At 46.8% G+C, this 26,762-nt stretch overlaps 1 pseudogene; it reads right to left on the minus strand.

The window, feature by feature from the left end:
• Positions 1-647: 647 nt before the first annotated feature.
• The window catches only part of LOC141180564 (olfactory receptor 1A1-like), a 97,121-nt pseudogene continuing 71,006 nt past the window's right edge, over positions 648-26,762 (minus strand).

Raw genomic sequence — 26,762 nt, forward strand, 5'->3', positions numbered from 1 at the left:
AAATCTCAATCTTCGCAAGAGCTGCCCCCATTTACCCAAAGTCCCCCACAGTGAAAAGGATGGGAAGTGCGTGGACTATCGACATTTTCTGAAAGATTGAAGCCTACCGCTGCCTCTCATTGCCGAATATCCCCTCCTCCCAGCCCGAGGCCAGCTGCATCGTCCCTCTCCTGCTGCCGCTGCCAGCTTCCTGCAACAGCAACCTTGCGTCATGGGACCCCCTTCCACCTCAGCCGCACACCCCATCCCCAACGAGAAGCTACTGTAAAAGCGGACTATAAGACACACCATTATTATTATTTTTTTTTTTAAATCCCCCAAATTTTGGGGACATTATAATGTGCAAAATATGGTATTACACAATTATGCTTATAACGACAGATGGGGCTGCTGGATACAGACTACTAGCTACATAGCTAGCAAAGAGCTATACCAAAGGATACCTCTTTTGGTGTATACTTGTGCACTGGTCTATGGCTATGTCAGCATGTGAATTAATAGATCACCACATGTATGATGTGAATTTAGCTGAACATATGGTAAGTGCACAATATATGTAAAAAAGAGTGTAGTATGTACAAAAACTACAACTTCCCAATTTACTTTCATTTCTTTTCCTATTTTCTTAGTTCTTTAAAAAAACACATTTACTTCATTAACCGCAGCAGCGCAGATTGTACATTGGAGTTCTGTAGACTGTATATGATGGGGTTTAGCATTGGGGTGATAGTTTTATGTACTATATTGATGACTAAATCCAGAACATCACTATGGGATGGAATCAGATACCCTGTTAACCATGTTCCATAATAAAGAGAAACAACAGTGATGTGGGATGAGCAAGTGGAGAAGGCTTTTTTTTGGCTTTCTTTTGATTTCATCTTGAAGATGACGGAGAAAATGTTAACATAAGAAAAGAAAGTGCCCATGGATGGAGTAATCACCAAAAATAAAATTTCTATCCCCACTTTGTTAGTGCCTTAGTACCGCAGAAGAAATGGTGGAGGATGTTGGAGTGGCAGAAGGTCATGTATAAAGCTGAAGATACAAGCAATAAGGAGTTCAAAAAACCGGCCGCCCAAATCCCAATAATTATCAGGGTGCAATTTCTCCGACTTAAGATCTGATGATAATGTAATGGGAGGCAGATGGCAACATATCAGTCATAAGCCATAATGAATAGAAGAATATCCTCCGCTGTTGCTGCAGATAAGAAAAAAATAGAGCTGAGCATAACATTGTGAGAAGGAAACAATGTGATTTCCGGACAATAACATGTACAGTAATTTAGGTACCGTGACCGATGTATAAAATATGTCTACAATGGATAAAATACAGATAAAGAGATACATTGGTTTATGTAATTGAACTTCCAGACATATGACTGTGATAATGGAAGAATTGATGAGAATTCCAACCAAATATATCAAGAAAAAGACGATGGAAATGAGCGGTTTATTCCTTTTCTCTCCAGAAAATGGCAAAGTGTAAAAATATTTAAAAGAAGTTTCATTCTGCATTCCCTTAATAAATAAAAAACGCAAAATGTATTCAAATATCAAATATATCTAACGTTAACAAACTTTAGAGCAATACATAAAAGTCAGGATGGAAAACCTAATCTATTGCGGTTGATTACGAGTGATTCAGGCATCTCGTGACACTCTGAAAGTTTATTAATCTCCTTATCTGCGGGGTATATTGTGTGCCAGAGACATCTGTCCAAAATATGTTCCTGTTTGTCATAAGACTGTAATTCTAGAGAGATAAACAATAAGTGGCGCTCCCTGTGTAACATCGTGGACTACAGGCGAGGGTGATTTGGAGGTTTGATCGTTCACCTGATCAGGTTGTGAACGGCACAACGACGTAAAGAGTGATGCATAAACCAATCATGGCTGCTGCTCCGGCCGCTGTAGCTGACTCGCCCCCTGGGCTGTGGGGCACTCGGATCCGGGCAATAGGGGGAACGATGGGAGTAGTAGTGGCAACCCGGTTCCGTGGCTCAGGGTGGTCAGGCCAGTGGTAGTCCGTTATGTGCTGATGTTTATGTCCGACTACGCCACCCGTGGATTTGCGGTTATTAGGAACCGCCGCTGCGTGCAGACCGCTGGGGCTGATGAGGTGTGCAGCTATGGTATTGTGACTCCCCACGGGAAGAGTGCGGCCCCAGGGCAGTATAGTGGATGGTGGGAGTGATGGTAGTGAGAGTCCCAGTGCTGATAGTGCTGGAGGAGCAAGGAGCACACAGACAACAAGTTGCAGTCTAGGGTCTTTACTAAACAGGTAAACTGACCCACAAGCAGTCCCAGCTAGGAGGGACCTGGATGTCTGAGAGCAACGGGGAAATTGGCCCTGGTCAGGGTGAGGGTGTAGGCCTACCGTGCTTTCTGCGCTCCTTCTGGCTATCTCCTCGTTATAGGGTAACAGCCCACCTTTCCGAGCTTTCCGTGTACTCTCGCCTGTATGGCCTGCGACGCGGGTTCCTTTCTGCTCCCAGCCTTGTACGGCTTTACTGGTCCCTTCGGTTGTGGCAGGGCCTCCAGGCTTCTTAGGCCAAGGAATGTACAGTCCCTTGCGGACTGGTTCTCTGCTGGGGGATGTGGAATCCTTCCAGCCTCAGACACCAAAGTCTGGTAAAATTAAGTCTTTTCTCTGCCAAGACAGGCTCTCTTCGCCTCTTGTCTCTGGCTTGTGGCTCTCCTACTGCCACACTTCCTCTTAGGTGCAACACAACTTTCTGTCCCTGCTCCACTCTGGGACACGTCTCAGAGCTGAGACAGGCAATCCAGTTCTCTCTAACCCTGCCCTCAGTACCAGCTTTTATAGGGGCAGCCAGCTCCCCCTACTGGCCTGAGACAGGAGGCATTGCATGCTAATGTTCCCCTGACCAGAGAACCTCCCCCTTGCTCTCAGACACAGCTTTAATACATTTTGTGGCATCCAGGCCAGGGTGACACATTCCCCCCTAGTGAAATTTAGTACTCCGGGACTAAACAGTAAACAAAGACAATATGCATAACAATAAAACATTAATAGACAGACGACGCACAAATTGAGTTCTTAAGGTCACAGTGTGGCCTGTGACCGGGTGTCCATATCACCAATACAACGGGGAGCCTTAACCAGGTGGGGGTCTGTCCTACCCCAAGTCCTTCACAGTCTTAGTTCATTCCTGGGTTAGGCTCCAAAAGCAGTCCATACAAGGTCCCGGTTATAAAAACTCCATAACCTTTGAGTCCTTACGGTAGCTGCAAGAAACTGAAACACACTATTAATAAACATGCAGGTAACTTTGGCAAACAATTCAACATTTGGCAACAAGGTCATTTACAATCTTAGTACACTCTATATTCTCCAGCAAGCGGGTATCTGTCCCTTTGTGCTCCTGGTTGACCTCCTTAACGCACTGACTGGTGGTGGACCAACCTGGCTTTCCCCACTAGCGTTACGGGTACAGCTACCAGCTGGGTGTACAGGTAAGGCAGGCAGCTGTCTGCGGGTTCTTTGGCTTACCGCAGGCATGGCAGGCTCACTGTCAGTAGAGGGTTGACTCTCCTGTGCTGCTGGTACAGGCTCTTCTGCCTCTGGAACCGCTTGCTCCTCTTCACCTTCCGGCTCTGGTGTTGGTTGTTGCTGTGCCAGTTGCAGGAAATGCAGGACGGGTACCACTATAGCATCATTTATGCGAGTCCAGGACTGAGGGAACTCTCCGAGAACGGTGCTGATCATTTCTTCCTTGTCCTCTGTGGGCTCAAGGTCACTCTGATCCTCTTCTGCACTACGGAGTTGCTCGGGGCATCTTTTGAGGTGGTCTCTGGAGACGACACTAGTGGTTTCTCCTCCGTCCTTGGTGATTACGTGTTAGAACCTTGCTCTTAGGTTTTTTCTATTGCTGGTCACATGACCTTGTTGGCCTATTTAGTCCTGCTCCGCCCTTCTGGCTTTGCTGGACTTCATTGTATTACTACTCTTTAGCTAGCCTGTGCTCAGTATCTTACTCTGTTAGTTTGCTTGGTCTTCGGACCTCTGTGTTCTATATTATTTGTTTGTTCGTCTTTCTGCTACTATTTCTGTTAGGAGGTGTCCATTTTGCTTCCAGTCCCTAGTACTTGTAGGGATTCCTTCCCCACATCTATAGGTCTCCGTACAGACTAGCTGAGGACTTTAGCAGGTCTGATCGCAGGATCAAGTTCCCTGTTACATCGTAGGGATCAAGCTGAGTTCTATCGTAGGGACAGATCTCCTCTCTTTCCTTAGCTCTGGTAGCAGAACATAACAGTAAGTCCAGCCAGCAAATTCTCTAAGGAAAGATTTTTCTGTTCCATCATGGTGTCGGTTCAGGATTTGGCTCAACGCCTGCAGGGACTCTCTCTGGAGGTGGCCGAGCTCCATCAGCACGTGAGTAACTGTTCTGGAGCGCATTTCTTGGAGCCGAAGGTACGTTTGCCTGATTTATTTTTTGGTGAACACCAAGAATTTTTTTCATTTAAAAATGCTTGCTTATTGTATTTTCGTTTGAGACCCAGGTCCTCTGGGGATGAATCCCAGCGCATAGGGTTCATAATGTCACTTTTGCGCAAAGAACCTCAGGAGTGGGCCTTTTCTTTACAACCTAGTGATTCATGCTTTAGATCAGTGGATAGTTTTTTTTTCTGCTTTGGGGCTATTATATGATGATCCTGACCGAGTCTCATCAGCTGAGACTGAGTTGAGACGTTTGAGACAGGGATCAGGTAATGTGGAAAAATATTGTACTCATTTCCGTCGGTGGTCTACTCAAATAGGGTGGAACGATTCTGCTCTGAAGAGTCTGTTTCTTGCAGGGCTTAGTGAGAGGGTTAAAGATCTGCTAATTGCTTATCCCACACCTGAAGATTTTCAACAGGCTATGCAATTAGCTATACGGGTGGATAGGAGACTACGTGCAAGGGTTAATGAGAGTAAATGCTCTGTAATGTCAGTTTCTGGTCATGAGAATGTGTGCACTAACAGTGGAGAGCCGATGGAGATTGGAGCAATGGCACCTCGCTCTCAAGAAAAAGACCGCAAATTTTCTGAAGGCTTGTGTTTCTATTGCGGAAATTCTGGTCATTTTATTAAAAGCTGTGTGCTTCATATGAAGAAAGAAAAAAAAATGGTCAGTCATGCCCGTATTGCCTGTTTAAATTCTAAGGGGGTATTCCTATCTGCCACTACTGCTGCTCAGGATGAGTTAATTGAATTTCGGGTATTTGTGGATTGTGGATCTACTCTGAATGTGATTGATGGGGGATTCTTGGAAAAACTTAGATTAGAACCTAAAACTTTGTCATCCCCTATTGCTGTGGTTTCTGTCGATGGCTCTCCCTTGAAGAGTGTTACTCACAAGGTCTGTGAATTTCCCCTCACTATTAATGGTATTCACCATGAGAATTTGGATTTGGTAGTTTTGAATAACTTGCCTTCTCCGGTGGTGTTGGGATTGCCCTGGTTAAAATTGCACAATCCTGTACTGGATTGGTCTACCAATGAAATGAAATCCTGGAGCCATAAATGTTATGACAAGTGTTGTAACGGGCGTATTGCAGCTGTGGATAGGGGGGAATTGCCTGTGCCTATTCAGGATTTTTGGAGAGTTTTTTCTGAGAAGGAATCGCAGGTTTTGCCTCCCCATAGAGAGTATGATTGTACTATTGAATTTGTCCCTGGAGCGACTCTTCCTAAAAGTCGTTTATTTAACCTTACTATTCCTGAGAGAAAGGCTTTGGAGGAATACATACAGACAAGTTTGGCCGCCGGTCACATTAGGCCTTCTAAGTCTCCTGTGGCGGTTGGATTTTTTTTTTTAAAAAAAAAGACTGCGGTTTACGTCCTTGTCTGGATTTTCGTGAGATTAACAAAATTACTGTACGCAATCTTTACCCACTGCCATTGATTCCTGATCTGTTTAACCAGTTAGTGGGGGCCAAGTGGTTCTCTAAAATTGACCTTCGGGGGGCATACAATCTGTTGCGCATGAAGGAGGGTGACGAATGGAAGACTGCTTTTAACACTCCTGTGGGTCATTTTGAGAATCTGGCTATGCCTTTTGGTCTCACCAATGCTCCTGCATTTTTTCAGAATCTTATTAATGACATCCTTAGACCTTTGATCGGCAAAAATGTGGTTGTGTATTTGGATGACATTTTGATTTATTCGCCGGATCTGGAGTCTCATTGGCGGAGCGTACGTGAGGTATTACAGTTATTAATTGACAATTCGCTTTTTGCTAAGCTGGAGAAATGTGAGTTCGCTGTACAGAGAATTAGTTTTTTGGGCTACATTATCTCCAGCGAAGGTTTTGAGATGGACCCGGTGAAAGTTCAAGCTGTGCAGGAATGGCCTAGGCCTATTGGTTTGAAATCGATACAGAGGTTTTTGGGTTTCGCCAATTATTATAGAAAATTCATTAAAAATTTTTCTATTATTGTCAAACCTTTGACCGATCTCACCAGGAAAGGTGCTGATGCGGTTCAGTGGACTACTGAGGCCATTGAAGCCTTTGTGTATCTCAAGGAGAGGTTCAGCTCTGCTCCCATCCTTATACAGCCTGATGTGACTAAACCATTTTTGGTTGAGGTTGATGCTTCCTCTGTGGGGGTTGGCGCAGTATTGTCTCAGGATAACGGGGATGGAATACATCCCTGTGCCTTTTTTTCAAAAAATTTTTCGGAGACTGAACTGAATTACGATATTGGTAATCGGGAATTATTGGCTATTAAACTCACATTTGAACACTGGCGCCACCTCTTGGAAGGTGCTGAATTTCCCGTTCAGGTTTTTACAGATCATAAAAATATGATATATCTTGATGCTGCCAAGCGCCTGAATGTCCGTCAGGCTAGGTGGGCACTGTTTTTCTCGCGGTTTAATTTTTCCGTTACTTACATCCCAGGTACTAAGAATGTTAAGGCGGATGCCTTGTCTCGCAGCTTTTCTCCCATAGTCGGTGCTGAGAAAGAGGAGAACATTTTACAAGAAGGTGTTGTGATAGCTGCTTTGGACTCCGTTTTGGAAGATGAGATTCTTAAAGCACAGGAGAATGCCCCATCTAACACTCCCCATGGGAGGTTGTTTGTGCCTGGGACCTTTAGGAGAGATTTGTTTGTTGAGTGTCACGAATCTCGGTTGGCAGGTCATCCTGGAATCTCTGAGACCAAGAAACTGGTGGGTCGCAGTTTTTGGTGGCCTGGATGGCAGAAGGAAGTCATTAAGTGGGTGCGCCAATGTACTGTGTGTGCAAGATCCAAGTCTTCGCATGCTCCTGCTGCGGGGTTGCTTTGCCCTCTGGAGGTTCCTAGTGCTCCTTGGACACATTTGGCTATGGATTTTATAACTGACCTTCCCCCCTCTGAGGGTTTCACTGTCATCTGGGTGGTCGTGGACCGTTTTAGCAAGATGTGTCACTTGGTTCCCTTCGTCAAACTGCCCTGCGCTAAGACTCTCGCTAAGGCCTTTGTCAAGGAAATTGTCAGACTTCGTGGCGTTCCTACTGACATTGTTTCTGATAGGGGACCTCAGTTCGTGGCTCGTTTTTGGCGTGCCTTTTGTGACAGGTTGGGAGTTCATTTGTCGTTCTCATCCGGATATCATCCTGAATCTAATGGCCAGACAGAAAGGAAAAACCAGGATGTTGAGCAGTTCTTGCGTTGTTTTGTGGCAGACAATCAAGAGGGGTGGTCTGAGTTTCTGCCACTTGCTGAATTTGCTCTTAACAATCATACATCTTCTTCTGCTGGTTGTTCGCCTTTTTTTTGTTGTTCTGGGAGACATCCGTCGTTTGGGTCGTTCTCCAAGTTGGTATCTGCCGTTTTGTTCGCTGTTGGTGACATGGTTTGGTTGTCCTCTAGGAATCTGCGGTTGAGGATTTCTTCTAAGAAATTGGGTCCCAAGTTTGTAGGGCCCTTTAAGGTGCTTCAGGTTGTCAACCAATCTGCTGTCAGGTTGGAGGTTCCTACCTCCTGGAGAATTAATCCGGTGTTTCATGTCTCTCTGTTAAAAAAAGCTGTTGTGTCGGATTGTGACGCCTCTGCCTCTGTTCCTCCTGTGGTGGAGGACGGGGAATATGAAATCTCTCGCATCCTTAATTCTAGACGGTATAGAGGTAGTTTGCAGTATCTCGTGGCCTGGAAAGGTTTCGGACCCGAGGATAACTCATGGGTGAGGTCGGATGATGTTTCCACGTCCAGACTTATCAGAGCGTTTCACAGGAGGTTTCCTGATAAGCCTGGGCCTAGGGGATCCGGAGGATCCTCTTAGAAGGGGGGGTATTGTTAGAACCTTGCTCTTAGGTTTTTTCTATTGCTGGTCACATGACCTTGTTGGCCTATTTAGTCCTGCTCCGCCCTTCTGGCTTTGCTGGACTTCATTGTATTACTACTCTTTAGCTAGCCTGTGCTCAGTATCTTACTCTGTTAGTTTGCTTGGTGTTCGGACCTCTGTGTTCTATATTATTTGTTTGTTCGTCTTTCTGCTACTATTTCTGTTAGGAGGTGTCCATTTTGCTTCCAGTCCCTAGTACTTGTAGGGATTCCTTCCCCACATCTATAGGTCTCCGTACAGACTAGCTGAGGACTTTAGCAGGTCTGATCGCAGGATCAAGTTCCCTGTTACATCGTAGGGATCTAGCTGAGTTCTATCGTAGGGACAGATCTCCTCTCTTTCCTTAGCTCTGGTAGCAGAACATAACATTACGCACACCTTTGGGTTGTCGTGGTCAGACTGCAGTACGGTGTAGGGTTCCCTTTCCCACTGGTCGTCCAACTTATGTAGCCTTCTTTTTCGCTTTAGGACTTGCTCACCAGGTTCTAGGGGACTAGCAGGGGCGTGTTGATTGAAGAGTCTTTCTTGCTTCTCTCTCACCTGGGCCAGGCTCTTCTCCACACTCTCCTGTACCTTCTTGTACTGCAGTTGCCTTTCCGTATCCCAGTCCGCATCCGGGGAGATGTCCTCAGGTATTAGGACTCCCATCTCCAGGTCTACGGGCAGCTTACCTGCTCTAGCTCGCATCAGGTAAGCCGGGGTGCAGTTTGTAGCATTCACCGGGATATTGTTGTACATGTCTATCAGGTCCGGCAGTTTTTCTGGCCACAGGCTGCGTTCCTCCAGGGGCAACGTCTTCAGGAGATCAATGACTATATTGTTCATTTTCTCACACATCCCGTTGGTTTGGGGGTGGTAAGGCGTTGTACGAATCTTCTTACAGTCATAGAGGTTGCAGAACTCCTGGAAGATTTCAGCCTCGAACGCTGGACCCTTGTCTGTCAGGACCTGTTCCGGATACCCGTGTGGACGGCAGAAGTATTGCTGGAAGGCTCTGGCCGCTGTTTGGGCTGTCAAGTCCTTTACCGGGACCACCACTAGAAAACGGGAATAGTGGTCCACGATTGTCACGGCATAGATGTATCCTGACCGGCTGGGAGCCAATTTGACGTGGTCCAGAGCTACCAGCTCAAGAGGCTGCATGGTGACGATGGGCCTCAAGGGTGTCTTCTGGCTGGTGCAGTCCTTCCTCCTCAGGTGACAAGGGCCACAGTCTCTGCACCATTTTTCTACAGCTCCTCTCATGCCGACCCAAAAGAATCTTCCTCTTAGCAGGAACTCCAGTTTCTTCCAACCGAAGTGTCCCGCTCTGTCATGGTAAGCCCCCAGGACCATAGCTGCATCTCGCCTTGGGACCACGACTTGCCAGGTCAGCTCGTGGGTCCGGTGGTTAACAATCCTTCTGCACAACTTGCCTTCGTAGAGGAACAGCTTGCTCTTCTCCTTCCATAGCTACTTGGCTTCCTCTGGGGCATCTGGATCTAGGCGGGCGTCTTCCCTGGTCAGCAGATCTTTCACCAGACGGACTGCAGGGTCACTATCTTGGGTCTCGGCCCAGATGTGGTGAGGTAGGGGATTCATCATCACAGTTGTTAGATCCTCCTCCTTCACGCGGTGAGGGTGTTGAGCGGCTCCATACTGGTGAAACGCGGGGAGTTCTACCTCCTCCAGCTCTTCTGGGTCTTCGTCACCTTCAGGTAAGTGAGGCATTCTTGATAGGGCGTCCGCGTTGGCGTTGGTTTTGCCTGCCCGGTACTTGATCACGAAGTCATAGTTGGAGAGACGGGCCATCCACCGCTGTTCCAGGGCACCCAGTCTTGCATTGTCCAGGTGTGTCAACGGGTTGTTGTCGGTGTACACGGTGAACTTTGCAGAGGCCAGGTAATGCTTGAAGCGTTCCGTCACGGCCCAAACCACAGCCAAGAATTCTAGCTTGAAGGAGCTGTAATTCTCCGGGTTCCTCTCGGTGGGCCTCAGCTTCCGACTGGCGTATGCGATCACCCGTTCTCTGCCCTGTTGGTTTTGGGACAGTACGTCTCCCAGTCCCACATTACTGGCATCTGTGTGGAGAATGAAAGGCTGGCCGTAATCAGGGTAGGCCAGGATCTCTTCCCCCGTGAGGGCCATCTTTAGCTGGTGGAAGGACTCCTCTTCCGGTTTATCCCACTTGAAGGGTGGCTTTTGACTTCTGGACTTGGACTGTCCGATCAGGAGGTCCTGCATAGGAGCTGCCATCTTAGTGAACCCGGGGATGAACCTTCGGTAGTAGCCTACCAACCCGAGAAACTGTCTCACCTCTTTGATGTTCGAGGGGCTTGGCCAGCTCTTGATTGCCGTGACCTTGTCAGGGTCGGGGGCCACTCCTTCCGCGCTTACCACGTGCCCTAGGTACTGGACCTTTGGTTTCAGCAGGTGACACTTCGATGGTTTCACCTTCAGGCCATAGCCTGCCAGGGCTTCGAACACCTCGGCCAGGTGCTTGAGATGGTCCTCGTAGGTCTTCGAATAGACGATCACGTAGTCCAGGTAAAGGAGGACTGTCTCGAAGTTTCGGTGCCCTAGACAGCATTCCATCAGCCGCTGGAAGGTCCCTGGTGCGTTGCAGAGCCCGAAAGGCATACAGTTGAATTCGCTCAGTCCCATCGGGGTGGTGAAGGCGGTCTTCTCCTTGTCAGCCTCTGCCACAGGAACCTGCCAGTACCTGCTAGTAAGGTCCAAAGTAGAAAAGAAGTTAGCAGATTTTAGTGCGGCTAAAGACTCCTCTATTCTAGGCAGCAGATATGCGTCTTTGTGGGTGATACGGTTGATTTGTCTATAGTCCATGCACATTCTCATGGTGCCGTCTTTCTTTTTCACCAGAACCAAGGGGGCTGCCCAGGGGCTACAGCTATCTCTAATGACCCCAGCTTCTTTCATTTCCCGCAGCATACCCTTGGCGTTCTGATAATGTGCAGGTGGTAAAGGTCTGTGCCTCTCTTTTATTGGTGGGTGGCTCCCTGTGGGGATGTGGTGTTCTATCCCTTTTACTCTGCCGAAGTCTAGCGGGTGCTTACTAAAGACTCTCTCGTACTCCTGTACCACCCGGTAGACTCCTTGTTTTTGGTGCAGGGGAGTGGAGTCAGCACCCACGTGGAGTTTCTTGCACCAGTCCTCCTTTTGTTTCTGGGAGCCATTACCCTCCACCTGAGGAGATGGAGGCAAGGGTTCCACGGCCCTGATAGCTTGGTGTTCGACAACAAACAGTTTGGCGAGTGTAGCGTACCTGGGTAAGTGTACTTCCCTCTCCCCAATGTTGAGGATGCGGATGGGCACCCTCCCATGACGGACATCAACCACCCCCCGGGCTGTCAAAATGGTGGGCCTGCTGTCTGAGTACACGGGTTCTACCATGGCTTGGTAGTCTCTACCTCTCAACCCGATTGCAGTCCGACACCAGATCATCATTTCACTTTTGGGAGGCATGGAAATGGGGAATGGATCACTGAGTCTTACGCTACCGATCTCACCACCAGATAGTTCTACCTGCTGCCGTCTCATCAGGGCTTTTATCTCCTTGTTGAGGACTCTCTTTTGGCTGGAACTAGCATTCACCGCCACCTGTTGTAGAATTACAATTACCTCTGAAAGACAATTTTCAATTATGTTAGTACCCACAGTTATTTTAGGGTGACTTTCATGACGGTCAATGTCCACAATAATCACTCCCTGTGCCGGCAGTTCAACTTTACCAATTTTAATGGTCATCTCCTTGAACCCCATCTGCGGCACGGGTAAGCCATTACTGGCGATGATGCTCAAGTTACTGTCTGGATACCGTGTGATATCAGCATCAGTCCAATAATGCTTAAAAAGTACATAAGGGATTGTGGTTACTTGCGACCCAGTATCCAGCAAGGCGCTCATGGGGATGCCGTCCAGCACCACGGGTAAAACCGGGCGCCCCCCAACGTACTTATCACGCCAATTATAAGGGCCTGGTGATCTTATGCCTGGGGGTCGGCCCTCTGCCCCAGGTTGGACCCGTTTAAATTACAGTACCTGGAAATGTGTCCGGGCTGGTTGCATCGACGGCAAATGGGCTGTCCATCCTCTGCGTAGCGGTCTGTGGGCCTCCCTCAGAACGACGGGATCCTCCTCTGTCGACACCACAGGACATCCTCCGGACTTGAAGCCAGCTCGATGGGTCTTGACGGGTCCGCTCGCAACGCCTGGACGGTCCTGGTCAATGCCGCGACGCTCCTGGTCAGCTCCTGGACTTGGTGGTGCAGATCTTTCGATGGGGCTTGGTTCAGGGCCTGTGCATCAGCCTCCACGGAGTCCATAGAGGAGGGCGCCGCCTCCTGGTGGTAGGTGATAGCAGGGCGCCGGGGGTTTATAGCGCCACTGGTTGCAGATTCACGGAGCACCCTTATGGCCCTGTCCTTAAATTGGGCAAAGGTCAGGTCGGGGTTTTGAAAGAACATGAGGCGCAGTTGGGCCCTGTGGGCGCTAGACAGCAGACCCTCTATGAATTGTTCTGTTAGCAGCTTATCGGTTTCCTGCACACTGCCAGGGTCAGTTTGTTGAATAGCCCTCAAGGCTTCCTGCAGATTTAGGGCATAGTCTCTGATGCTGTCCAACCCGCTGCTTACATCCATAGAACCTCATTTTAATCTCAGCGGAGGTACGTGTATCAAAGGTACCCCGCAGCCGGGCCAGAATACCCTTCACAGTCCTTTTCTCCTCAGTGGGCCATGATTTTACCTCCCATTGGGCTGCGCCAGTTAACTGCCCTGTCAATAAGCTGACCTTCTGCTCCTCTGTCAGGGGGTAAACCTGGAACAAACTGTATAGCCTTTCTTTAAAGTCAGTTAGGGCATGGGGCTCCCCTGAGTATTTGGGCAGCCAGGCCGCTCCAGGGATGTAGGGCAAGGAAAAGGGCATCACCGCTGCTGCAGCTGCGTTGGTGGTAGTGGGCTCCTCTGTGTCCGACATCTTCCTCCCCCCTAGTTAAGCGTGGCCTACCTTCCGGCGATCCTCTTCTGTAGGCCGCGGCTCCGCTGCTGCTGCTATGGACAAGGACCTGGCGTCGCGTCCTGATGACGTCAGCGTCGCTCTCTCTCCCTTCCAGTACCTTGCGCAGCGTCGGTGCGTGGGGCGGAGCTTCGGACCTCGCGCGGTTTTTGACGTCCATGCCCCTCTTCTTCCCGCGCGGCGTCCTGAAGATGGCGTCCGATGGCGGGAAGCAGCTGCGAATTGCGGGAAGACGGTAGAAGACGGCGGGAAACTGTCCAAGATGGCGTCTGATGACGGGAATCGACTCCGGACAGCAGGAAACGGTCCAAGATGGCGTCTGATGGCAGGAATCGGCTCCGGATGGCGGGAAACGACTCCGGATGGCGGGAAACTTCGCCACAGGTAAGTTTACAAAAGTCTTTTTCAGGCACGCAGTAACCGGTGGTTGCGGGCACGAAATCCTGCCGACTACGCCAAAGCTGACTCGCCCCCTGGGCCGCAGGGCACTCGGATCCGGGCAATAGGGGGAACGATGGGAGTAGTAGTGGCAACCCGGTTCCGTGGCTCAGGGTGGTCAGGCCAGTGGTAGTCCGTTATGTGCTGATGTTTATGTCCGACTACGCCACCCGTGGATTTGCGGTTATTAGGAACCGCCTCTGCATGCAGACCGCTGGGGCTGATGAGGTGTGCAGCTATGGTAGTGTGACTCCCCACGGGAAGAGTGTGGCCCCAGGGCAGTATAGTGGATGATGGGAGTGATGGTAGTGAGAGTCTCAGTGCTGATAGTGCTGGAGGAGCAAGGAGCACACAGACAACACGTTGCAGTCTAGGGTCTTTACTAAACAGGTAAACTGACCCACAAGCAGTCCCAGCTAGGAGGGGACCTGGATGACTGAGAGCAACGGGGAAATTGGCCCTGGTCAGGGTGAGGGTGTAGGCCTACCGTGCTTTCTGCGCTCCTTCTGGCTTTCTCCTCGTTATAGGGTAACAGCCCACGTTTCCGAGCTTTCCGTGTACTCTCGCCTGTATGGCCTGCGACGTGGGTTCCTTTCTGCTCCCAGCCTTGTACGGCTTTACTGGTCCCTTCGGTTGTGGCAGGGCCTCCAGGCTTCTTAGGCCAAGGAATGTACAGTCCCTTGCGGACTGGTTCTCTGCTGGGGGATGTGGAATCCTTCCAGCCTCAGACACCAAAGTCTGGTAAAATTAAGTCTTTTCTCTGCCAAGACAGGCTCTCTTCGCCTCTTGTCTCTGGCTTGTGGCTCTCCTACTGCCACACTTCCTCTTAGGTGCAACACAACTTTCTGTCCCTGCTCCACTCTGGGACACGTCTCAGAGCTGAGACAGGCAATCCAATTCTCTCTAACCCTGCCCTCAGTACCAGCTTTTATAGGGGCAGCCAGCTCCCCCTACTGGCCTGAGACAGGAGGCATTGCATGCTAATGTTCCCCTGACCAGAGAACCTCCCCCTTGCTCTCAGACACAGCTTTAATACATTTTGTGGCATCCAGGCCAGGGTGACACATACTCACTCCAAACGGAGAGAGGACATAGCAAGGTTAATCCTGACAAAGTTTAATCCAGGCGGTAAGCGTAAAAAAAAACTTCCATTTTATTGCAACGCGTTTCAGAGTTGACAAAATGTTGCAATAAATTGGAAGCTTTTTTTTATACTTACCGCCTGGAATAACCTTTGTCAGCGGCAGCGTCCGGATTCCACCGCACTTCTCTCTCCAAGACTGTAATTATGTAGTTCTTTTAAGTAAGTAAAAATAAAAAAATTTAAAAAAATAGTTTTTAAGCACATAAAACAATAAGAGCTCATTCACACATCTGATTTTTCCAATTCCGAGAAAAATGGGCCGATTATTCTGATCAGATTGGGGTCCGTTATTGTCGCATGTAGAGAAAATGAAAAAAAATATATTCTTCACCTTCTTCATTCCATGAAATTCAGACCACCCTCAGTTGTCATTCAAGTGCAGTTCAATTTTTTCAAGGACCCATTGGCTTGCATTGCTGATTTTGATCCGACCCTTGGTTCAAAATCGGGCATGACTCCGAGATTTTCTCAGACCACTCGATTCGAGGTAAAGATCAGACATGTCCACAGCCCCATTGAATATCATAGGTACGAGTGCAATCAGTGAAAACCAAGGATAGCACTTGTATGAGAAAATTGGAGATGTGTGACTTAGCACTAAGACAGAGAGACCATGTGTCTCATTTAACCCTTTCATAACCCCAGAGGTGGTGTAAGTAGTGATGAGCAAGTATGTTTTGTTAACTCTTTTGCGGAGTATGCTTGGGTGAGCACCAAGTAGTTACAGCTGCTCAGTGATATGGTTGAATCGCTCCCGTGTTCATGATTTGCGACTGTTTGACAGCTTTAATACATGTGAGGAATGTGTAAGAAATAGACATTCCTCCCATGTAATATAACTGTCGAACAGTCGCATATCACCGAGCAGCTGTAACTACTCTGTGCTCGCCCGAGCATAGTCGGTGAAAGGGTTAGCAGAACATACGCGCTCTTCACTAGTTGTAAGCTTTCATGCCCGATGCAAAAGGTCAACTTTTGAAAAGCTGCAATCTAAGGCTGAAATTACAGATGCAAATTTTGTAGCAGACTTTTATGTTGATGTTATTTATCAGGCCCCCATCAATCCAACATTTCAGCCTACCCAAAACATACGCCAATCATTTTGAAGTCCCAGCAAATATCTTTAAAACTATTGTTTTTACTACTAAAGTGTAAGTCTTTAAGACGGGAAAAAAAAATATAAATGATATTAAAATTAAAACTCAATTCCTTAGTTCCATTTAATTTTTATACGATTATATTGTTTTTGATTACACTAGTCAATATCACCCTAATGCACTGTGGAAATAAAAAGGCAACTAAAATTAAATTTGACTGTTTTTACAAATAATCACCTTTTACAAATTACACCTTACAATTTAACACATGATTGTGCACATTAATGCCTTCAGACATCTGGGCGTATTGTGGAAGGAGCTCAAGTCCCCTCAAGAACACTAAAATAAGAAGTAAAAAATAAAAAAAAAGTTTTTAAAAAATGCAAAAAAAAAAAATAAGATAATTTTAATCACTTCCCGTCCCTTTTCCCCTATAAAAAAAAATAAAGAAATTAAAAAAAAAACATTTCCATTATTGTTCGTAAAATTCAGGTTTATCAAAATATTATGGACATGTCTAAAAAACAGAAAAAAAAGAAAACTCCATAATTGCTTTTTTTACGATTACCAGACCTCACTTAGGAAATACAATAAAAAGAGATGAAAATGTAGCCCAAAACATTATCAATGAACTTATCAGCCCTCACACACCTCCATCTACAGAAAGCTGAAAATATTACTGACTTGGTGACAAAAGACCAAAATATAGAAATCAATTCTTCATTTTTTTTTTGCCACTGAAATAAAAAAATAATTTAATTGTGGTATTATTATAATCTGACCTGGAAAATCATGTGGTTGGGTTATTTTAACATACAATGAATACTGTGAAAACAAAAACCTCAAAACGGTGATAAAATAGCATTTTCTTTACTATTTCACCCCAGTTGAAATTTTCCTGCCCATTTTTTTAGTACATTTTATAGAAAAAATGAATTGTGCCATTAAAAATGGCAACTCACCCTGCACAAAAAAGCAAGCTCTCAAAGTTGAAGAGCTATGTGAACAAAAAAATAATTTATAAAAAAGGTACTGGCTCTTGGAAAAAGAGGAGGAAAAAAATGAAAGCTCAAAAATGAAAAATTGCCGGTCTTAAAAGGGTTAATCAGAGCCTAAAATGTCAAATTTTACTTTTTTTCTACTCATATGTATTTTTTTTTTAGCTTGACAATTTTGACAATTAGAGATGAGAAAATAAGTCAATGTTCCGTGGCCTCTGCATGGGAGCAGTGTGATCTGCCTCCTACCTGTGATGGCCTTGCATGATGTTGTGTGTTCGTCTCCTCACAAAAATGAGTTTTTTTCCAGGTCGGCTAATCAAAAGAGGAGTCATGGATGTGGTAGGTAGGAGGCGGTTCACAGGGCTCCCATCCAGCGGCCACATAATACTTGGAGGCGGATCAAGGTCCTACCAATCACTTCACTCTCCTCTATTTGTGACGCTTCCATTTTGTCTTTTTTCACAGTTACAGGCAAAAATCAGCAAAATAAAATGTAAAGCTTCATCATTTAACGAAAATATTTTTTATCAAAAATGTTTTTATGTACGTTAGCTTCCTTCATTTGCAAATATTAGGTGTTACATTTTAGATTTAGATTTCATTCAATTACATTTAATGTAGTAATAATAATAATTATAAAGAAATAGCCCAAGAGACATCACTGCTGACATGAGCGGATGCTATATATCTATATATTCACTTGTTGCTTCATTGCTAAAATATATTTGTTCATAAAAACAAATTATAGAAATAAATAAATCACACAAAATGAACCAATATAGCAACAACGTGTCCAAAACACTGAGTGATTTCTAAATCCTTAGTTTAATATGTCATTTCTTACCGGAATGTATTTTTTAGTAACCGATTACCATATTTTTCAAACTATAAGATGAAATGGACCATAAGACGTACCCCAAATTTGGAGGAGGAAAATAGGGAAAAAATAATTATTAGTATAAAAATAGGGGTTCGTCTTATAGTTCGAATTTAGCTTACCGAGGGGAAGCTGTGGCTGCAGTGGAGAGGGGTCACAGGAAGCCAGTGGCGGCAGGAGTGGGGAGATGCTACGGGCCCAGGGCTAGGATGAGGCGGTGTCCCGGTTGTGTGAGGCAGGAGCCATTGACAGTCCGACAATGGCCTTCTGGAAAATGTCAGTGATGTGAGGCAGGAGCAGAGTCCCCACTGTGCATACTGATCTCCCAGCAGTGGGCGTCAGGATAATGGCACCATAGGGGGCACATGCGCAGATTGAGATCTTGGCTCATCATTGAGTCAAGATCTAAATCTGTGCATCCGACATCAGCACCATTTTCCTGAAGCCCACCTCCGGGAGATCAATGGATCCTGCCTTGCACTGCCAGGACACCCCCTCCTCCCAGCCAAGGACCCGCACAATCGCCCAACTCCTGCCACCGCCAGCTTTCTGCAGCGGCAACCCTGCCTCCTGCGAACCCGCACCACCTTTCCGGGTAAGCTACATTTGGACTATAACATGGACCCTCATTTTCACATTAACTTTCAAAAATTACTTTGTAAAGGCTATAAAGTAGTGAAATATGCTCTTTTGAGACCACGCCTAAATTCTTTTTTGTGGGTGTGTATGTGTGTGGGGAGGAATTAGTACTTCCTCTACAGGACCCAGTGATTTCTATGTATGCCCCTGGATGTGAAATAGATTTATATTGTGCTGGAACAATCACAGTCTGATGATCATCGAATTCTAATTACCCCCAGAAAAAGATGTTTATGATTATATTATAGAATTTATTTCTTTTGTGTCCTGACAAAATGATTTTCTAAATTCTGTCTTCTAACTTTTCATTTTACATTCTAAAAATTCTAAAAAAAAATATTTGAAATTGGCAAGAACTGATTTATACTGTGATAACTTATAAATCTACACATACGAAATTATATGTTTATTTAATTTTTTTAGGGCAGAGGTTTAACAGGAACACAACAGGTAAATGAAGACTAGTGATGGGTGAGAACTAAAATGCTCGGGTACTCGATGCTCGGGTCAAGCACGTTGGAATACTCGAGTGCTCGGTCCAAGTAAAGAGCCCAATGTAAGTCTATGGGAAACTCAAGCTTTTTTCAGGCGGCCCCCCCCCGGCGGTCTCCAGAGGGTCTAAAAACTGCCCAAATCGATGGGAAAAGTGCTCAAATGACATGGGAACCGCATGGGGAAGACCCCTGGAAGCATTTTTGACTCCCAGGTCACTGCGGTCAACAACGTTGTCAGAGTATTACGCCACTTTTACCAACACACAATAAAACATACAAAAACTAAACCAACATGGATTTTCTGGCAAATATGTTAAGGAACATGTTTTCCAGGGTAATGAATTGTATTTAGAGCAAAATAAATAAGCAAAAACAAAAATACTGCTCCACACCTTGGGGTATGTTCCCACTTAGTGTTTTTGATACTTTTTTTCATTTTTGCATTTCTTTCAACCATGACAAATGCATTCACCGGGAAATGTCATTTTAACATTTTACAACCTTATCTGGCCATATGGTGTGTGAGACATGATCAGACACATCCTGTTTCATTTATGAAGGAGGGACTCTGAAAGTCACAAAGCCTATTTTTATAAGGCCATCAGGTGGCCTTTACTATTCTTAAAGGGCCAGTAGTCAGCCCTTGCTATTCTTAGAGAGTCATCAGCCGGCTATGCTTTGTTGTTCCCATCACTAAAGAGTGGGTCTCTTATACTCTTGTTGCGTATGCAATTAGTGACAGATCTGCCCAAAATTTGGACGCACCCCAATACCCCTTTGAATATTTGGATGCACACCAATACCCCTTTGAAGAGAATTAGAGGAGGGCCTCCTGAAAACAATGTTCCCATTATTAGTAAGTGGGTCTCAAATATTGTTTGCCTATGCAGTGAATGCAAGGGCTGCCAAAAATTTGGACATACTCCAATGCCCCTTGGAAGAGACTTAGAGGAGGGCCTCCTGAAACAATGTTCCCATTATTAGGAAGTGGGTCTCCCATATTGTTTGCCTATGCAGTGAAAGCAAGGGCTGCCAAATATTTGGACCTACTTCAATGCCCCTTGGAAGAGACGTAGAGAAGGGCCTCCTGAAAACAATGTTCCCATTATTAGGAAGTGGGTCTTCCATTGTGTTTTTCTATGCAGTGGATGCAAGGGTTGCCAAAAATATAGAGGCACTCCAATGCCCCTTCGAAGAGACGTGGAGGTCAGAGGGCCTCCTGAAAACAATGTTCCCATTATTAGGAAGTGGGTCCCCCATTGTGTTTGCCTATACAGTGAATGAAAGGGTTTCCAAAAATTTGTAGGCACTCCAATGGCCGATGCAAGAGACATGGAGGTCAGAGGGCCTCCTGAAAACAATGTTCCTATTATTAGGAAGTGGGTCTCCCATAGTGCTGGCCTATGAAGTGAATGCAAGGGCTGCCAAAAATTGGGAGGCACTCCAATGCCCCTTGGAAGAGACGTAGAATGCCTCATAAAAAATTGATCCCATTAGAAAGGAGCGGGGCTCCTATACTTGTAATGCCCATGCACTAAGTGTATGGGTTGACAAACGTTTACCCCTAGGGGATATACATGAACATACTGTATAAAAATTTTTTTTTACTGGCATCGTAAACACACTTTAAAAAATTATGTAGATGTTGCATCATCTACCACGGTCACTCTTGTGATATGGTAGTGGACGATGAGGATGAGGAAAAGGAGGAGGACAAGAGAAAAAAGACAAAATCAGGAAGCATATACCCATGTGTGGGTGTGAAAAGGTGCATGGGAATGCACCTCCCAAAAAAGACACTCGATTTGAGTTTATGTTACGCTGCTATCATTCGGTGGTGTGGTGTTGAGAAGTCTGGCCCAATCTAGCTCTTGTTCATTTTTATTAGAGTCAGCCTGTCAGCATTTTCAGTTGACAGACGGATGCGCTTATCAGTTATAATTCCCCCAATGGCACTAAAAACCTGGTCTGATAAAATGGTAATGGCAGGGCAGGCCAGAACCTCCAAGGTGTAGAGAGCCAGTTCATTCCACGTGTCCAGCTTGGATACCAATAATTATAAGGCATAGAGGAATCACGGAGGACATTGGTACGGTCGGCAAGGTACTCCCTCAGCACTTTCCCACTCCTTGCCCTCAGGGCCTGTGAGATTGGAGGGGCTAAGAAAACTGTCCCAGAACATTGACAGTGTTCCCCTGCCTCTGCTGCATTGGAGTTGTGTCTCTCTCGCCTGTACTCCTTGGTTGTCCAATGAACTTTGACCTCTGCCCCCAGCATTTTCAGATGGGAATTTTTTTAATAGTTCTGCAACAAGGGCTTTCTGGGACTGCACCATTTTTGTAGACCTGTCCGCCTCAGGAATAAGAGATATTAAGTTCTCCTTGTAGAGTGGGTCTAGAAGTGTCACTAACCAGTAATGACTGTCACCCAAAATTTTTTAGTACGTGAGGGTCACGGGATAGGCAGCGTAAACTCAGCTATGCGTGCCAGACTGCTAACAGGCAAGATTTCCGTGTCCTCACCAAGAGGATGACTGACCATGCTCTCCTCCTCCTCCCTATCCTCAGGCCATCCACGCTGAACAGTCGGTAAGACAGTTGTGCAGGTAGTACCCTCTATAGCGCCTGAAACTAGCTCCTGTTCTTCCTCCTCCTCTTCCTCATTGTCACCCAATCCATGTTGAGATGAGATGAGGCTGGGCTTTGTATAATCACCCTGTATGGTTCCTTGCTCCATCTCATCGTGTTCCCCTACAATGAATCTTCTTTGATTGTGAACACAGAGTGTTTCAGAAGGCAGACAAGCGGTATGGTGATGCTAATTATGGCGTCATTGCCGCTCACCATCTTGGTGGAGTCCTCAAAGTTTTGGAGGATGGTACATATGTCTAACATCCATGTTCACTCCTGAGGTCTTATTTGTGGAGTCTGAACTGAATACCGGTGACCTTTGCTGATGCTGGTAGTCAACAACTGCCCTCTTCTGCTCACAAAGCCTTCCCAACATCTGCAGTGTAGATTTCCAACGCATGGGAACATCACACACCAGTCGGTGAGCTAGAAGCTGCAAACACTGCTGAAGCACGGCAAAGGCGGTAGAAGCTGTATCTGACTTTCTAAAATGAGCACACAGGCAGCGTATTCTGACATGCAGATCCAGCAGCTCCGGGTAGCTTTTGAGAAACTGCTGAACCACAAGGTTAAGCACATGGGCCAGGCATGGTACATGTGTGAGCTCGCCTCGCCTCAGAGCTGCCACCAGGTTCCGGCCATTGTCACACACGACCATGACTGGCTGTAGGTTCAGCTGTGTCTGCCACAGATCTGCCTGCTCTTTCACAGCTGTCTACAACTTTTCAGCATTGTGCGGTTTGTCACTTAAGCATATTAGCTTCAGCAAAGCCTGTTGCCCCTTAGCAGTGCTGCAGTGCTTTCAGCTTGTGACTGATGTGGTCATTTCAGAGATGGAGGCTGAACAGGAGGAGGAGGCTGAGGAAGATGAGGTGCAGGAGCTGTAGACTGTGGGGGCAACCCTGACTGACCTAGGGCCCACAATCCTTGGCATCGGGAGGATGTGTTCCATCCCAAGGTACGACTGGATCCCGACTTCCACTATGTTAACCCAGTTTGCCATCAGTGAGATGTTCCGTCCCTGCCCACAAGCACTTGTCCACGTGTCCATGGTTAGGTGGACTTTCCCTGTAACTACATTGTTGAGGGCATGGCTAATGTTGTGGGACATGTGCTTGTGTAATGCAGGGATGGCACACTGGGAGAAATAGTGGCAGCTGGGGACCAATTACCAAGGGACGGCGCCTCCATCAGATTGCAGAAAGCTTCCGTCTCCACGAGCTTAAAAAGGCAATATTTTGAGCGCAAGCAGTTGTAAAATGTGGGGATTTAGTAGTGTGGCCTGTGGGGCATTGGCTGTGCATTTGCGCTTGCGTTCCAAGGACTGGGGTATGGACAACTGAATGCTGTGCTGGAACAAGGACGTGGTTTCTTATGGTGCTAGTTGAGAGTGTGCAATGACAGGTGCAAGGCAGGAGGCATCTTCACATGCAGTATGGACAGGGGATTGGCTTGCACACACAATAGTGGAAGAACCAGTAGTGTCACCTGCAGACACTGTTCCTGGATCCTGGGGTTCGGCCAACTAAGTCTGGTGCTTTGCTGCAATGTGCCTGATCATGCTGGTGGTGGTCAGGCTGGTAGTTTTGCTACCCCTGCTGATGCTGGCCTGGCAGGTGGTGCAAATGGCCTTTTTGGGGTTATCGGCAGAGTCTTTAAAAAACAACCAGACTCGGGAAGACCCAACAGTTGTACTGCAACATCAATCATGTTGGTGTTATGGGGAACGGTTGCCTGCCTTCTGTCTGCAGCCACCACACTGCTTCTTCCTGCCTTTTGGGGTGCTCTGCCTCCCTCCCCCTGTGTACTACTGTACTCACTCTACATGTCCTCCTGACTGGTTGGTTCAGTTACTATATGATCCACCACCTCATCTTCCACTTCGCACCCTGGTCCTCCTCCTGACTTTCTGGCACATGTGTCTCTTCATTGTCCACCTCTTGTGACACTTTCCCACCTTCGCCTTCATATGACCGTGGCAGGGTGAGGAATATGCGGTCCAGACTGAGACTTGACCGTATGGAAGACAGGGTGTTGGTGGTAGTGGCTATGGGACTTGAAGCATTATCTGCTATCCAACCAACAACCTTTTCACACTGCTCTGTGTTCAATAGTGGTGTTCTGTGGTCCCCTATTAATTGGGACAGGAAGGTTGAGCGAGAAGATGTGGGTGTTTTTTTGTAGTACAACTTCAGCTTGCCCAAGGCCTTGGCCTCTGCATGCACCATCTCTTCCAGTTCCCTATACCTTGCCATGAGCCTTGCCCATTTTAAATGGAGGACAATATCTTCCACGCTCAGTACAAATGTTTGAATTTGGAGCGAACTTATATGTGATTTGTGTGACGGACAAACCACAGTTTCAAATATGTGGCCTGTAGGTAACTATTTTAACAGCAAACTGGTGTCAATAATTTCACTGACACACAGCAACAAAATTTTAATGGAGGCCAGAAATGGCAATATTTTCAGCACACTTATATGTGATCTGTGTGATGGACAAACCACAGTTTTAAATAGCTGGCCTGTAGGTAACTATTTTTAACAGTGCCAACCTCGTGTCAATCAGTTCACTGACACATTGAGACAAAATTTTAATGGAGGCCAGAAATGGCAATATTTTCAGTGCAATTATATATGATCCGTGTGACAGACAAACCACAGTTTAAAATAGCTGGCCTGTAGGTAACTATTTTTAACAGCAAACCGGTGTCAATTAGTTCACTGACACACTGCAACAAAATTTCAATGAAGGCCAGAAATGGCAATATTTTCAGTGCAATTATATGTAATCCGTGTGATGGACAAACCACAGTTTTGAATAGCTGGATTTTTAGTGCTGTAATATGGAAAAGACCTGGCTGTATTCTGCAGTGCCAGCAAGAAAATGGCGCAGAAAAACAGTGTTCTCTGGATTGCTTTTTAAGCAAATAATAAGGATTAAGATTAAAAAATATATTCCTGGCCCCTGATACCTGGGCCTATTTCTACAAATATCTGTAAAAGCACCAGGAGACAGAACTGAAATGGACCCTTTTGCTATGCGCACTGCAGTCTGCTATATACACTGCCTGCCTGCCTAGCACTGATATCTTTTCAGCTGGATTAGTCCTTACAAGTACTGTTAGTTGAAATGGATATGTGTCTCTAACATAGTATGGTATACCTACACTAACTAGAAACAAGCAAATCTCTCCCTAGCTCAGCAGCAGCTCTCCCTACACTGCCTGATTCCGTAGTGACTGTGACGAGCATGGCGGCACCAGGTCAGATATAAACCTGATGACTAGTGTTGAGCATTCTGATACTGAAATATCGGGTATCGGCCGATATTCGTGGTATCGGAATTCCGATACTTAATTCCGATACTTTTACAATATCGAATACCGGAATCGGAAGTTCCCAAAATGCCTGCGCTCTGCAGTGTCTCTGAAGGATGACAAGCTGGATGGCAGCGCGATCCAGCCTGTCATCAGAATGCCATCCCAGCGTGGGAGAATTCTCCTGATTGTTTAAAAGCCGGCGGGCGGTAAAAAGCCGCCGGCTTTTAAACAATCACACAGCCCCATACTGCTTCCCCGCAGCCTCCCACCCCGATCCTCCGCTCCCCCCATCCTGATCGTAAGTTAGGACCGGGCGGGGAGCACAGCACCGAGGAGCGGGGAGCGAAGGACCCGGGCGGGGAAGCCGGCAGTGAAAAGACTTCACCGCCGGCTTTCCCGTTCTGTGCTGCGCTTTCCCGCCAGTTATTTCAAATGAACAGCTGAGGTATCAGGTGATGCCGATCAGCAGTTCATTTGAAGAAGCCGCGGTGCCCTCAGAGGGTTCATGTGAGTTCATGCTTGACTGCATGAACTCACATGAACTTTCCCACGGCCACACAGGTCAGCCTCACCTCCCAGACCATCAGCTCGTCATGATTGGTGTGTGCGGGTGTCTGTGCGTGTGTGTGCGGGGTGTCTGTGCGATGTCTGCCATTGTGTGCGATGTCTGCGGGTGCGTGCGGTGTCTGTGCGATGTTTGTGGGTGTGTGCGATGTCTGTGAGTGTGTGCGTGCAGGCAGACATAGGCCGATGTGACACTACTACTCCCATTGGCCTATGTCTGTCCCCCGTCCACTCGTGCCAGCAGGATCAGCTCGATGGGAGCAGTAGTTCCCATCAGCCTGATCCTGCTATTTAAATTGCCCTACTGTGTCCCCAATAAATTTGAAATACATTTCATTGGTGGCCAGTGGTTACCTACAATAAATTAGTTTATACATTACCTGTCCCCGCCAATCGCCACCTAACATAAAGTAAAAAATAAAAAACTACACCTATACTCACCCAGACACCTAATTCCCCGAAGCCATCGATCTCCTGTAATAAAATATAAAATAATAAACCACAACCTTCTCCTTACCCCTCCGTAGTAGTCCACGAGTGTCCCACGAAGATCTCCAGTTTAGAGTAGCCACATAGAATGTGACTGCTCTGAACCGCTGCCGCCACTAGAATGATGGGGCTGTAAGGGTTCACCGGAGTTCAGGCAGCGCTGCTCCGGTTAGCTGCTTTACGGCCCTGCTGTATCGTGAGAAATTCCCACGGTACAGCAGTGCCGTAAAGGAGGTCTCCGGAGCTGCGCTGCCTGAATGCACTCCGGTGACCTCAGTCAGTGGCTCCCGCTGCCGGGAGTGGACGTGTTCCCGGCAGCGTGAGCTTACAGCAGCCATGCACAGCTGTCACCATCTCCAGATGTGACAGCTGTGCATGGGAGATCAGCGCAGGAACGTGGACAGGTAACTATTTTTTTTTAGTAAACTAAGAATTAAATAAAATGGTGTGTTTTATTTCAAATAAATTATTTTTTTCTGGGTGTAGTGTGTGTTTTTTCTTTTTAACACTTTGTAGGTTAGTAATGGGGGTGTCTTATAGACGCCCATCATTACTAAGCTGGGCTTCATGGCAGCTGGCGCTGACATGAACCCCAGCACTATTACCCCCTGACACCGCACCAGGGCAGCGTGGAAGAGCGAGGCTAAGTGCCAGAATTGGCGCCATTTCTGGGGTGGCTGGTGGCTGGTGTTTCTAGCCTGGGAGGGGGCC

Source organism: Phyllobates terribilis, unplaced genomic scaffold (genome assembly GCF_046119375.1).
Source record: "Phyllobates terribilis strain yellow unplaced genomic scaffold, ASM4611937v1 Scaffold_33__1_contigs__length_13283291, whole genome shotgun sequence".
NCBI classification, from domain to species: Eukaryota; Metazoa; Chordata; class Amphibia; order Anura; family Dendrobatidae; genus Phyllobates; species Phyllobates terribilis.